The sequence below is a fragment of the Falco naumanni genome, chromosome 1 (assembly GCF_017639655.2).
Source record: "Falco naumanni isolate bFalNau1 chromosome 1, bFalNau1.pat, whole genome shotgun sequence".
Lineage (NCBI taxonomy): Eukaryota > Metazoa > Chordata > Aves > Falconiformes > Falconidae > Falco > Falco naumanni.
Genome location: NC_054054.1, coordinates 123966567 through 123981283, shown reverse-complemented (window position 1 = coordinate 123981283; position 14717 = coordinate 123966567). Strand labels below are relative to the sequence as shown.

The window sequence follows — 14717 nt, the reverse complement described above, 5'->3', positions numbered from 1 at the left end:
TGAAACATACAGAGGTGTCTATTTCATCTGTTCGTTAGTACTAAGAAACGTACCAAAAACATTAATTGAAACCACTTATCGAGTTTGTGCATACTTTGTGAGAACACATGTTTTGGTCATTTTTTCTTATAAATAATGGCGCTACATACTGGCACATCCAAGAATGCTAGAGCAGCAGACAAATTAAAATTCCTCTTCTACATTTATCATTTGAATTGTGCCACATACACCACAAGGGCATACCGTGGGGCTGCGTAAATACAAAGCGGGCAGTAACACAGCAGCAGCGGTGCCAGGCATGCTGCATGGCTCTTTGTACTCAGGCTGACCCATGTTAACACTCTTTCCACTGTACTGTCGTCTAGTTTCAGATTACGTTTTACCACCCCTGCATATCATAAAGTGACTGAAGCTGCCAGTTTATCTTTAGGGGAAAAAAAGTGAAAAATAAATTACAGTAATAGTATAAATTACTGTTACTCCCAGAAAGGGAGCGATACTAGCCAGCAAGGCACTGCAAAGAAGATCACATTACAGCTGCTCTCACTCAACTTGCCTGGGGTAAAAGTCTTCATCTTTCATAGAAGCAGCTTTATAACCTCCTGAACCCATAGAATAAATCCCAATAAATAATAAAAAAACCACTCATAACTTCCATAAACAAATTAGAACTTGTTTATTCACACTGAGTAGGACCAGGATGACCTCTGATAGATGTGACAGAGGCGATCCAAAAGAAAGATATGCTGAATTTCAGCATTTCATTCCTAACTGAAGGCAGAAAAAGTATATCCTACCAGTTTATTTAAAGGCAATTATAAAATCTTATTTTATAAATGGCTTTAAAAAATTCCCATTAGCAAAATGTTTACAAGTCGTCTCCCAGTCATCGACAAACCACAATTTCTCACATTTCCTTGCCGTCCCAAACACCCTCAACTGAGAGGTCTGATTTTTTGGAAGTACTGAGCTACCAAACCTTCCACCGGAGGTGGCAAACACACATTTAGGCCGGCTCTAGCTGTCCAAAAGTGGCGATCTCGACCTTGTGGCACTAAAAGCTACAGTCACCCGCTGATTTCAAGCTTTTCTCTCCAGGTCTGTAACACCTCGCAGGTCTGGCATCGTCACGGCTGCGCACGTAGCACCAGCGGAGCTCTGCAGAAGGCAGCTTCTACATGTTATAGCACACTGGAAAGATCTGAAAAAGGTCTAATTCATGGTGATGTGTGGCAACACTCTTTTCCATTGTTGCCTTTTACTGCAGAAATAGAAAATTTCTCCCTTTTGAAAACCTACAACTAAACTAAAGTAATACCTCTGAACTAGAGGCTGTCGCTGTGCAGCCTAGGGAGGAGAAACCTGCCTCCCAGGGGCACATACAGCATCACGGCACACGAAAAAATACCTTTTTACTTTTTTATTTTTAAGGAACAACTTACAGCAAAGTAAATACGCATAGCTGTGTACAGCGAGCATCGCAGCGAGTCTCTATGACACCTCTCTTCACCAAGGAGAAGGCTCACACCGGCACGATGCTCACGAGCAGCTGCCTGGGCTCCTTCTTTTCTAAGAGGCTGCTCGTCTCACACATTGTACAAAGCCAAAGCTGCTTCTGTATTATTTTAAGGGCATTCCCTCCCTTTCAGGTTACATGCTCTTTCAGAAAGATAATGAATAAGAAGCTAACTGGAAGGTGAACGCTCGGAGGGTCAGCCAGTATTCATTAAAGTCTAACTCTTTTTTTATAGCAATGGGCAGCGCTGCAAATATAGTTAATGGTCTTAAACTAGTTTTCCGTGTGTGAGAGGTAGCTGGTGAAATTCACACTTAGCAAAAGCTTGTCAGAAATATCAATTGTAATATCCATTTTTATAATGAAAAGGTTTAAATTGGGTAAGCCATAGAGGAATTCCACCGATTCAAAAATTAACTTCTGTTTAGTTTCACACAGTTAATACATATTTTAGCTAAAATTATCTGATTATGACAATTTTACGTGCAGTTATTTTATATTGCATGAGGACTTTTGCATTAAAAAGATTATGTCCTTGTTACAGTTAATTGGCTTTAAAAACCAACTATAATTCTACCTTAAATGCCTTAAAGCATCATATTGTGGTTGCTGAGCAAAATGGCAATGACTTAAACAAAACATTTCACATAAAAATTAAAAATGGTATTAGCACTGCAGATGTGGGATCTGAATTAATAGATGCTATTCTAACACCACTTGATTTTCATTTTTTCCTTTCATGAAATGGAACAGCATTACTAAGAATAGAAGAGCCAAGGATCTATGATGGGACCAGAACGCAAAAGCATACCACATCCTACCCTATTTATAAAGTCATTACTTTTTTTTTTTTTTTAATAATTAAATTTTAAAAGAAACTTAAAAAAAAGACTTTTTAAGGTGTAAGATGTATTAGAGGGGACTTCTAGGTCCAGTTGATGGAACGCGTGCCCTGAACAGCCCTGGGGGCTCTCACCACTACGACCACATCTTGGTGTCACGAGTAGCTCCAGCTGCACGATGGAGTTGGCAGGCACAGGGACAACTTCATCCCCCATCAACATCCATGAAGGTGTTTAGGATGTCTTGAATGTTTATCAAAAATGCAGCTGTTAAGAATTTTCTGGAACAGTATGGATCTGTTCTCAGGGACATGGTTTAGCGGTGGACTGGCGATGTTAGGTTTACAGTTGGACTTGATCTTAACTTTTCCCAACCTAAATGATTTGCTATCTTCCAGTTTTGGAAGGGTGATTTTGGGATGGTAAGTGAGTCTTCAATTAATGCTACAAAACTAATGGGAAAATGAATTCCTGCAACCCAAATGCGGATAGATCTGTAAGAGTTAAGGATCATTTTGAAATGCTGTTCATCTCTATATGAATTACAGTTTTGTGACAGATTCCACAGTGTTTCAATTTGATTTCAATCTCCCCAACACATAAATAAAAAAAAGTCAGAAACATAAATCTCAAACCACCAGGTTATCTCTCTCTCCACCCATATTCTCTAATAGAAAAGCAGATTTAAAGAAACTTGTTTAGGGCACTAGCTATGAAAGAATCATTTTTCAAAATGCCTGCAACTAGCTAAATGATGGCCATACATAAGTTGATCCTCCATAATTAGTTAGATAAAAGTGTAAGCAAAGTAAAAAAAAAGAGGAAAAAAAAAAGGGAAAAAATCAAAGGGTGGGGGAAGGAGAAGAAAGAAAACTTGCTCCAGGGAAGAAGCAACTGTTCTCTGATGTGCAGCAAAGAATTTAACATCAAAGAACTAATGTAAATGGGGCCCATTTACCTTAAAAAACAACACACCACACCACATTCTGGAATATTTCTATTTAAGTTTGACAGCATTATGCTTTGTACCAAAATTCAAGATTGTGTAATTTGACAGATGTCAAAAGAAAATGACCTTCAGAATGGCTAGCTGTAGCAATTTTTGTTACCAAGTATGTTAAACCACTCTGTACAGTATCTGTTTAAGCTTCAGAGATTACCAGATCACCTTTTAAGTTCATCTGATTGTACATAAAAATTTCATTTCCACCTCAAAGCCTGAAACGTGGGTTTTCCTTATGTGCCTCTAATACCACCAGTGGGTGACTTCCTACGCCACTACTCTTCTTTGTACTGCTCTCCCTGCCAGCCAGACACCAAATGGAAAGCTGAACCTCTGCCTAACAGTGAAAATAGCATACCAGCTCAAGCATGTCATTTGAGCCACCCAAAAGACTATTAAAAATAGTTGAATATCCAAAATGATGTTAACAGAATAATTAGTCAAGTACCAAATGACTTCAAGGGCTTTGAAAATGAATGATAGAAATCCCCAAATCCTATTAATATTCTGTTTTATATTACACTTTTGTAGGTCTATAAATCTTTTTCTTTTTTAATTTTTTTTTTAAAATGTATCTTTAGAACCCTCTCATTCATGTGCTAAGTACTTTTCATTGGGGAAAAAAACCAAGAATGAATAGAAATGAATTTGACACTCCACCTGTATGGAGAATTCCTTTTCTGCAGGCCACTGCAGTTCTGTGCTAATGGGGGCTCACTGAAAAACTGCTGGTGCAATTTGTGCCTTAGGAAAACTCCGACTTCCAGTCTTTTCATTTAAATCGACGGTGTGTTTCTAATCATTCTGAAATGATGTAGAGAAATTAAGTACCGAAATTTGACTCTTCCAAAAATTCTTCTACCAGACTCCAACTTCACGGTGTCTGATACCAAAGTTATACCGTCCTTACACCAGTATGCAATTACTAGCTTCATCTAAAGGGATTTATCAAGCATCTAAATATTTCCCAGCATCGCCAATACAGATTTCTATTCAACATTGCAGCGAGCCAGGCCCTTATTTAAAACAAACTGCATGATTTGGCCTAAAATACAAGCCCTGGATACAAGACAAGGTTTTAAAACTAGATGGATAGTCTAAGTTTGCCACGTGAAGTCATTTGATACATTAACTATCCTTTATACAAGGTAGTACCGACGCATGCATCAGGCATTTAAAGCACTGACAGTGAATTACAGTTTAATGTGAGGATGGACTACGACATTTTGCCAAAAGAGTGCGGAGGCAGGTGGCTTTCACATTATGGCACGATTCCTTCTTTTGCTCAACACTCAAATAAGATGAACCCAGTAAACCCAGTGAAGATGTTGAGACTGCGACACTCCCCATTTTTGGGTACTGAAGCCTAGTTTTCCCACGGCTCCGTGCCTAAATCCGGTACGGCACAAATACACGTCTGGATTACCATCGTCAATATTTCCTGGTTTTATTCTGTTCTGTCCAACTAAATTAAGACGGTTATTTACAGTGGGTTTAAGACGTTCTATCAAAAGGGGCGGTGTTTTCTTTTGCAGAGCCTTAACAAATACAACATGCACCCAACGGGAACTGTTTGAGCTTTTACAAGCTGCCTTTATTCATCAGAAATACCGGGCACCTCTGCTGCACAGGCACCTCGCTTGCTCATGTGCACTCCGTCTCTCTCTCCCACTCCAAGATAAAGGAGTTTACAGAACTGCTTGTATCACTCAGGCCCAGATGTTTCTGGTACCCAAACAGCTAAACACCCAGTAAAGTCACGGAGGGATAGGCTGCTAAACATCTTTGAAGATGCAAGTCAAGGATAAAGTTTCCTCCGCAAACAGAAGGCAACAGTACCGAGATGTGACGCTGATCCGTGATTTGACTCAGTTAAAGACCACTTAACATGAAACGGGAGATTTCTGAGATCTATGCACTTCATCATTATATATCAGCTGAGTTTACACGCCTCGATTTTTGCCAAGGAGAGGCTATAAGGCTCTTGAAAGGACTACAAAAGGATGAGAATGCCATTTGTATTTTTTAGATTCTCGATTGCTGTTTTAAGTTGAATTTTGCAGCAATAACAAGCAAGTGTTAGGAAGATGACGACTAGAAAAAAATGCTACATATGTATCATTTTAAGATACAACCTCTTTTTGTTAAATAGAAGGAAAACTGGAAACAAAAGGACAGGCTCGGTATTACTCAGTTAACTTGTATTACTAACTTACATCATTCGATGAGAGCCCAACAAAAGTTAAGCTTCTCCAGTTGGAAAGACAAACACTGAAAATACAACAAAATCCCCTAACAAATCTATGATCTGAAGCAATCACTGTTCCTTAGCAAGATTATGCTGGATTACTGTTTGTAGTTTTAAATACAACAAAGCTTCCCAAAAAGGACGACGACTTCACGGAGCCAGAAAGCATTACTGTACCGATGAGTAACTGTGCGCAAGTCCAGCAAAGTCCCAATTAAAAAGAGAATGGAATATATTGCTCAATCATGAAAGCAATTAAAAACATAAATAAGACATTGCAAGACTCTTAACATTCCCAATGTTTAATTATTTATCCATTCTCCATCCTGCAGCTGTAGGTCAGAATTAACTCCTCTGAAATAAAATACAGGAGAACTCTTTTGGGGATTTGTACCTTATTCATTTTCGAGCAAACACTCAAATTCATTTCAAATTCACACAAGAACTGCAACAGTTTCACCTAAATCAGATTTTCTACAAGTTAAACACCCCTCCTACACTCAGATGTGATTGTGAAACTACTTTGATCTCTGTTCCCAAATTTATTGCTCTGTGTAATCCATGACAAAATATAATGTGATTTACTGTATCTCTATATGACAGCCCAGCAGCTGACAGAACTTAATAATTTAGCATAAGAAAAAAACCTTCTGGCACCAAAATATACAAATCATAATTGAGGCACTTTAGTATCACATTACAATGAAGCATATGCAGACTGATCATAAGAACTTCAAAACAATTAGAATTCTTTCTCACTCATTTAATGAAGGTGGGTTTTACTCCGTGACATGTTCTGCAGCTGTAAGCAAGTCGTTTTGGAACACTTTTGTTTCTTCACATTAAAGACTCTGAAGGACTAACAACACCGTTTTGCCCCTTCCCTATTTCCCAAACACTCCTTTTCCCCTCCAAAAAGCAGAAGGAAAAAAAAAGCCACCTGCAGCTTTTCTCTATTATAAAGATACGAAGAAAGAGCAAGTAAGTGTAAACAATGTCCTCAAATTGTGCCAGAATTTAAATATGCAATAAAGATGGTTTATATTAGTTTTGTCTTGATAACTGAGCATTTTTTCTAAAGAAAGCTATATTAAAAAACTGCAATATCCAAATACTGACCTAAGCGGGGACGTGATGGACATGTTCCATGGGGCAGCTTTTGCTTTGGCTTGTGCTGACTCTTGGGTTTGGGGGACTTGAGAGTAAGGGACGCACTACCCCCAGGAACTTTCAAGAAAAGTAAGAACATGGAGCTCATGGCATGGGATGCAGAAGAAATTTCCATTTAGTACTTACTAATTCCAGGTAACAAACACCAGTTACTGTTTGTATAAACACCACCATGAACGAGACCCAGTGAAATCAGCAGCGACCACCACAGGTACTGGGATCCAGTAACGGGGCATCGGTTGTCAGATCTGTCCTCTCACTCCTGGCTAGGCACCCAGACCAGATGGTATTCATTCAATAATTCTGAAAGAATCTAAGAATGAATTGGCAGAGTTGTTTAAAAAAAAAAAAAAAATAAAAAAATCTCACATTACAATCAGCCACCGTACTGGAAAATAGCCAATGTTATTCCTAATGTTACAGTGTACCCTGGGATGTAAAGATAAGTGAAACTGGTAAATTGGAGAAGTATGTACATGCAACCAGCCTCCACCAAGACAGGTAGTATTGTGAAGGAAGAAAAAAACAGACAGAACGAGGTAATGATTCAATTTGGCTTTTGAAAATATTAAATAAAGTTAAAATAAGCAATTGTGTACTACAAGATAAAGTTGGTGTGTTACAGTTTGTTTGGACAGTACAGTAGACAGAGTAGCTCAGGAAACCACTGAAAAAATAATTAGAACTGTTGTTCTGCCACTGGAAAAGCCTCCTGCGCTTTATTCCCAGGAAAAGTAAGACTGAACCATCAGTGGTACCAAACCCACCAGGTACGCCACCCCTAGGCAGGCTCCTGGGCCACCGAGCCCACTGTCCTCTCCAGCCGCCACGGCAGGGACCGCACAAACCTGCCCCCCGCATTGCCCCTGCACCAGGCTGCGCCTCAGGGAAGTCAGAGGTTAAATCCCTGTGTATCCCCATCGGTGACTGGGTACCATCATGCTGCTCATAAAGCTGTTCCATCCTTTTCTGACCCTGTTGATGATACCTGCCGTCACAACACCACGGAAATCCCTCGGAGGAGCTCACCGTCTGTCGGTCAGAGAAGACCCTTCCTCCACCAGCCTTCAATCAATCTCTTATTTGTTTCCGGCAACTACACCCAAGTTCTTGGGTGGTGAGTAATGACTCCACGTTCCCCTTAGCCACCACCTCCACGGCTCTGTGAGTCTTGACCTTCTGAAGCTGCCCCAAAGCCTACAGCCTGCAAGCCACAGAGCATCTGAAGTGCCCTGGTGCGGCGGGGCGGGAGCAGGGGTCTGACACCGACTCAAGAAAGAAACGGGAGACAGAGAAGACAAAAAAAACCCCACCTGCAAATACTTCTTAGATAGATACCTTAGATTAACGTCAGTTAATTAAAAAAACCTCCAAAACACTAAAAAAACCCACCAAAGTTCTCAAACAACTAACCAACTATAATTGATACAATGAGTGAATAAAGCGTGCTGAAAGACAGGCCACGTGACACAGCTCTAATTTTAATTATATCAGTCCTTGCCCTGCTGAAAAGTATCTTTGTAATTCCACATTTTGTCATAATTTAGCATCTAGCTAAATAATGCTTCTTGTCTGGTTCTCATTTCTTAACAGTATCGCATCAGTCATTTTACTTTTTAACCCTACGGTGTTATTTGTGAATCCAAATAACACGGTGCTCGATCTCTTCTCCAAACATTTATGAAGGTGGTAAAAAGTAAACCTCACGCTCATGGGCACCTATTTTATTTCCACAGCGACAGTTACACCAACTCTTCTCGGTTACCTCTGGAGCCAGATTAATAAATACAACTGATGGGCAGAAATCATACCTGTTGTCTTCTGCTTTGTTTTTCTGAGTTTTTTTTGGTTTGTGTGTTTTCTTTCAAAGGAGGTAGAAGCAGAGTGATTTTGTGTGAATAACTGAGACCATTGCTTTGAACCATCTCCAGCAAGGAGAGCGCCATAAATGCCGTTTAGTCTCATCCGATTGAAATATCCCTGAGATTATTCTACCATATTTTTGTTCATGTTTGGCTCTGTTGGTTGAAGACTCTTCCAAATGGCTCCCCTAAGGGATGATGCAATTCCTGTGACCACATTCCTGGTCCACTATCATCTTTCTTTTCCTTTGGAGGAATAAGAAGCAGTGCAAAAGGGACACACGAGAGAGGAGAGGGGTTTCCCTCCCCTCATCTGTGAGCAAAATCTTGTTGCAAGATTTGCTGTGAAGGTACTATTAAAGGCAGATTAAATAATCTGCACTCCTTGTGCTAACATACACCAACTTTGCTATAGAAATCTTTTATCTTTTTTGAAAAACTTTTCTTTTTTCTTGATCTTCTAGGCTTTTGGCAGACTTTCCCCAACAAAGCCAACATACTGTGTTCATTTTGATTAATATTAGTTGGTGAATCACTAACACTGTGTCAGAATGTTCAAGAACCAAATCTATGTAAATGTACACAGAGTTTATGAAACAAAACCAAAAATATTGCTACTCTGGAACAGAGAGATAGCATCATAGACAACAGTTCTCAGATTATAATGACAAAGATTCAGAGATGCAGGAAACATCCAACTCTTCTGGGTAAGAATTAGAGATTTCAGGTTATTCACAGCTAAGGCCTAGGGAAAAGAATCTACGTAATAGATTCAAGCAAACATTTAAAAATTTTAGTCTGAAAAAATACCACATATACAACAACTGGTAGAGATCCTGAATGCATTCAGCAAGGAGAAAAACATAGGTCTACATTATAATTAGATACCGATTTAATGATATCATTATACTTGGGAAGAATACATGTCCACATTTTATGGTTGAATTATTTGCCCCCATGTAAACAACCAGGGTATCGCTGCAACGAGTGTGAAAATAGTTCATGTGGATGCTCACATAAACAAAGCTCCCCGTACTATGGCTATCAGCGTTCCAGTTAACGAAGTGAAAGGTGTCACTCAGATCAAAGACTTCATTATGCTAAGAAGTCTAAGCAGGTACCCACAGGACTGCTGCAGAGATGGTCCAGTTCCCAGAAGGTCTTGGATACAAAGATGGAACCATTTTTGGTAGTTAATGAAACAAAGAGTTGGCAGGGAAGAGCAAGGGCTGGAGCACCAGTATCCAACAACGTAAGCTAATGGAAAGCATGCAACGCTTGTTCTTTATGAGCAGTAACTGCTTAGGGGAAACTCAATACTTTTAATAGAGTATCTCTCGGATTATCTCTTTAATCTCTGAAGATGTCATATTCTTTCCCTTCATCTTCTATTTCTTTGCCAGTGGTGAACAGCATGACATCATCTGTATAAGTACTGACAATAGCGCCAAAACAGATACTGTGAATTAAAGAGATTCCTACATCTGCCGTGTGAAAATATGCCCAACGAGCATCTCCAACTGGACTGCATCCTAGGGCTGTACTTGCGAGTTAATTAATCCAGCATCACAAAGCTCGATGCTAAAGGAAGGACTGAAATGTTCACTGGGGCACATCATCAGTACTTTAGTTGCAACTGAATGCAAGTAGGAGTTGCTAAAAAATTAAGCATCTAATTGTAGGACATTGTCTGCAGATTATCGAAAAAGGGTCTGTTACAAAAACATGGTATTACAACATAACTGTCAAACAGTTATTCTTAATTAGGGAAGCGGTACTTACACAGTGACCTTAACTTCTAATTCCCCAGGCATTTCAGTTTTATGTGGACTTCCCACCAGATGTGGGTGGAGTGACTGTAAGAGGTATAGACTAGAAAACATTGAAAATGTCAAATTTTATTTAAAATAACTGAAACCTCAGAGTACAACTAACTGCTACATAATTAAAATCTACCAAGCATGATTTGCATGGCGCTGGCCAGGTTGCATGTCATCTTGGAGTCTGTCTCTCAGAGCAAAGCATTTCAGAAATACTGAAATCAGAAGAATTGTAGTCCAGAAACTAAAGTGTTTGACGCTTTTTTTTTTTTTTTGACTACAGCTTCACCCTGTAATCAAATATCACGTGTGTTCAGCACAGTCAATACACAAAAATGTAAATTACTTCTCCACAAGAAAAGCAACAGTGAAAAAGAATTAGATGTTCCTGGAATCTGCACAAAGATTTAACAGGATGAGTCAAAATATCTATTTAAATATAGAAAAGAAGTCAATAAAACCCTAAATGTTGAAAAATATTTGGGGGGGGAGGGGAAGAAACCCCACTTTTTTCTCCCACTCCAATTTACTCATGTGTGCTGCTCAAAGAGAGCATTTTTATGAGATATTTGTAGTGTTCCAAAGCTGCTTCCTTTGAGCATTGTTAGCATGTCTGCTGATCTGCTCGGGTCATGCTTTCCGAACGCTCATTTGCTTTGCCAAGAAAATACCACAGATGAACATTACAAACAGTTGCGTTAGCCAAGCTTCACATCTGCACGCACTTAGAAATGCAGTTCGTCTCTCGCTTTTAGCGATTTCTGGCAAACCTGAAAATGCCTATAAGCTTTGTAGAGTCCATTACACCTGGCTGATCAGCGTTCGTGCCTTAAGTGCTGCTGCTGCAACCTATAACCCACCTGTCTCCCTGCTGAAATTAGTCATTAGTGGAGCCTAACCACAGTACTAGGTATTCTCTAGCATGTTTATTTCTTAAACAGTTTATATTTCATCATAATGAGGTATGACTTCAAATAAAGCCAAATAAAACCACCGTCTCATCAGAAAATGCTATAAACCACTCCATATAATGAAATGCAAGCAAATTAGATTTAAACTTTAGAAGTAAATCAAAATGATTACGATTGAATACAAGTGTTCTTCTGAAACAATATATGAGATTCCTCAACAAATAGACAAGAAATAAACTGGAGATATTCTCAAGTCATTTGTATGTTAGGGACAGATAACAGATATTATGAAAGTACTGAAGTGAGACTTCAGTTAAACGCCAAAGAAAGTGGGGTTTAACTGAAAATAATACCTGCAACAGGGAGGGTCACTGAAAAATTACAGACTTTTTTGATTTTGTGGTGGTTTTACCCTGGCTGGAGGCCAGGTTCCCACCAAAGCTGCTCTATCACTCCTCTGCTCAGCTGGACAGGGGAGAGAAAACAGAATGAGATAAGTTATAGAGGGCTGAGATAAGGACAGGGAGATCACTCACCAATTAATGTCACAGGCAAAACTGACCTGACTCGGGGAAATTAGTTTAATTTATTACCAGGAGAATGAGAAAAAAACCCAAATCTTAAAAACACCATCCTCCCACTTCTCCCTTACTCACCACCTTCACTTTGCTCCTGATCTCTCTCCCTCCGCCCTGCCAGCAGCACAGGGGACGGGGATGGGGCTGTGGTCAGCTCATCACACGTTGCCCCCGCTGCTCCCTCCTCCGCAGGGCCAGGGCTCCTGAGCCAGCCTGGGGTCCCTCCCATGGGGGACAGTCCTCCATGAACTTCTCTCCAGTCCTTCCATGGGCTGCAGCCCTTCAGGAGCAGCCTGCGCCAGCAGGGTCCCCACAGGGGCACCAGCCCTGCCAGCAAACCTGCTCCAGCGCGAGCTGCCCACGGGGTCACCACCTCCTTTGGGCTTCCCCTGCCCCACCATGGGCTTCATCATGGGCTGCTGGGGACTGTGGGCCCTGGTGCCTGGAGCCCACCCTGCCCTGCCCGGTGCCTGCAGGGCTGCTGCTCTCACGGTCTCACTCCTCTCCTTGGCTGAAGTTGCTCTTGCCCCACTGTCCCACCCCCACCCCCCTCTGTCACCCCCGTGGCCGATGGGCTTGGCTGTGGCCAGCACTGGGTCCCTCTTGGAGCCAGCAGGCACAGGGGAAACTTCTGGCAGCTTCTCACAGCAGCCACCCCTGCAGACCCCCCTATGAAAACCTTGCCACGCAAACCCAACGCACCTTTGTTATTATTTCCACAAAAGCAGATGCCGTGTTTATTTTTCTATAGTGCAGGTTACGCGGTGCCATTTGGCAACCTGTTAAATATTTTCCCACTTATCATTCCCTAGCAACCGGGAGATGCAATATCTGTCAAAAGATATTTGCTTTTAGAATCACAGGTTCAAACACATTCTCGTACTACGCTCATTGAGCAACTTCCTAGCATTGCACGCTGTAATCACTAACAAAATGAATGAAATATTGCAATAAACAACGTACCATCTTTAAAGCTGAGATTTTTAAGCAACAGAAAATGAAAGACCTCGGTAAATTATGTGGCCCTAAATATTGAAAAGCTGTCTACGAATACCAACAAATATTTAAACGTCCAGCATGCTGGCAATGAAAACTGTTCCTCTGCCCCCTGCTCTCCTCCTTGCCATCCACACTGTGGCAGGGCTATGGGGAGGGCAATGCCATATGAATCCTGTATCTCCTTCTACCCCATGTTTACTTCAATTTTTCTTTTCACTTAAGCGTTTGTCATTTCTTTTGTATTTCATCATGTTCACGTGAACGACAGTCCACAATTACACCGAGCAAGCCACGCAGAAATCAGTATTACTCACAACACAGACCACAGAGGAATGAGATCCTTCACTTGGGAATGGACTAACCTCCTGAAAATCTGGACAGTCAGATGTTCCATGCCTGAACAGTGACATTCAGCTTCCCTTTGGATTTTTAAGCAATCTTTACAGACTTGGCAGAAAAAGAATATCAAATTAGAGGACAAATTTTGCTCCCATATTGTCCTAAATTTCAAGGTAACAAGATTTGCTAGAAAAATAAAAAGACCTTTAAAACCAAGTTTCAAAACTCATGCTGCAATTAAGATGCTTTTTTCTAACCCCCCACTTGGATAAAATCTCCTTCATCAAAGTTCTGCAGCCCTTAATAGGATCAAGATTCGAACCAAGTTAGCCGAAACTGTAACTTGTGAGCTTTAAATGGAGTTTGCCCTCTAAGCTACTTTAACTTTTGGACTTTGTGGCCAATTTCCACAGCTCTACGTTTGGAAGACAGAGACGAAGCAGAATGTTAAATGGTTTGGGTTTTTTTGAAGGTAATGCAAGGTATTTTCACATGTCTGTGAAAGACTTTCCAACAGAGATACTTTTTTTCCTCCCTCCTATCTTCTACTCAACATGTGCTCATCTAATTAGAGGTAAAAATGGGGAAGTAGGTTAAATAAAAACAATTTCAATAGCAGTTAATATAGCTTAAAATTAAAGGGTTTTTTTTGAAAAATAGAAAAAATCCAACAAATTAAAAAAATACTATTTCTGACAGAAATGACAATTCAAGAGTATTAAAGATATTGCCCTATGAAGGATTATTTGTAACTTTAATTTGAGGATGTAAAGAAGTTAACTTTTCTTTTGCTATACTACACATGTAAAAAAAGATCAAAGAAAGAAAAGAATTGAGATTCAAATTCCATTTTTAAGCAAAAATGACAATGTCTTCCTGAGTTAAAATTAATCCTTTAATGATGAATTTCAAAGGTTTAAATACTTTCTGTGACCTTGGCTTTAAATAATTATGCCAAGCGGAGCTTTCCTTACATTCAGAAAAGATTCTGAATTGTTGATCACAGCCATTTTAATGGCTTCAGACTGGCTGATTTCCAACATAATCCTCCGAATGCTGTTTAAAATTACAGACCAAGAACCTGACGCAGGTAAATGAAATGTCACTTTCACAAAGGCTGTTCAAACAGCATATGCAGATCGTTAATTTGTGCCACTCAACATCACTTTGCAATAAAACGTATGATGTATTACATTAATGCATATAAAAGATACTTCAACAACTATCTGCTTACATACACAGCATCTACCACAAATACTAAGTAGGGTTTTTTTTTTAGTTTAGCTTATGAAATAAAACTCCCAAGTTTTAGCTGATATCATCCGTAATGTGGTGAAATACTTGAATTCAGACACTGGTACCAGGGGATGCTCAGCAAGCACTGATGCGCAGCCTGTGACCCCACCGAACAGCACGGGGCAGGGGAGTC

The 14717-nt window shown here is 40.1% G+C and overlaps 1 protein-coding gene across 4 annotated transcripts in view; it reads right to left on the bottom strand.

The window, feature by feature from the left end:
- The window catches only part of CEP112 (centrosomal protein 112), a 171775-nt gene that overhangs the window by 47991 nt on the left and 109067 nt on the right, over positions 1-14717 (bottom strand). The window lies entirely within an intron of this gene.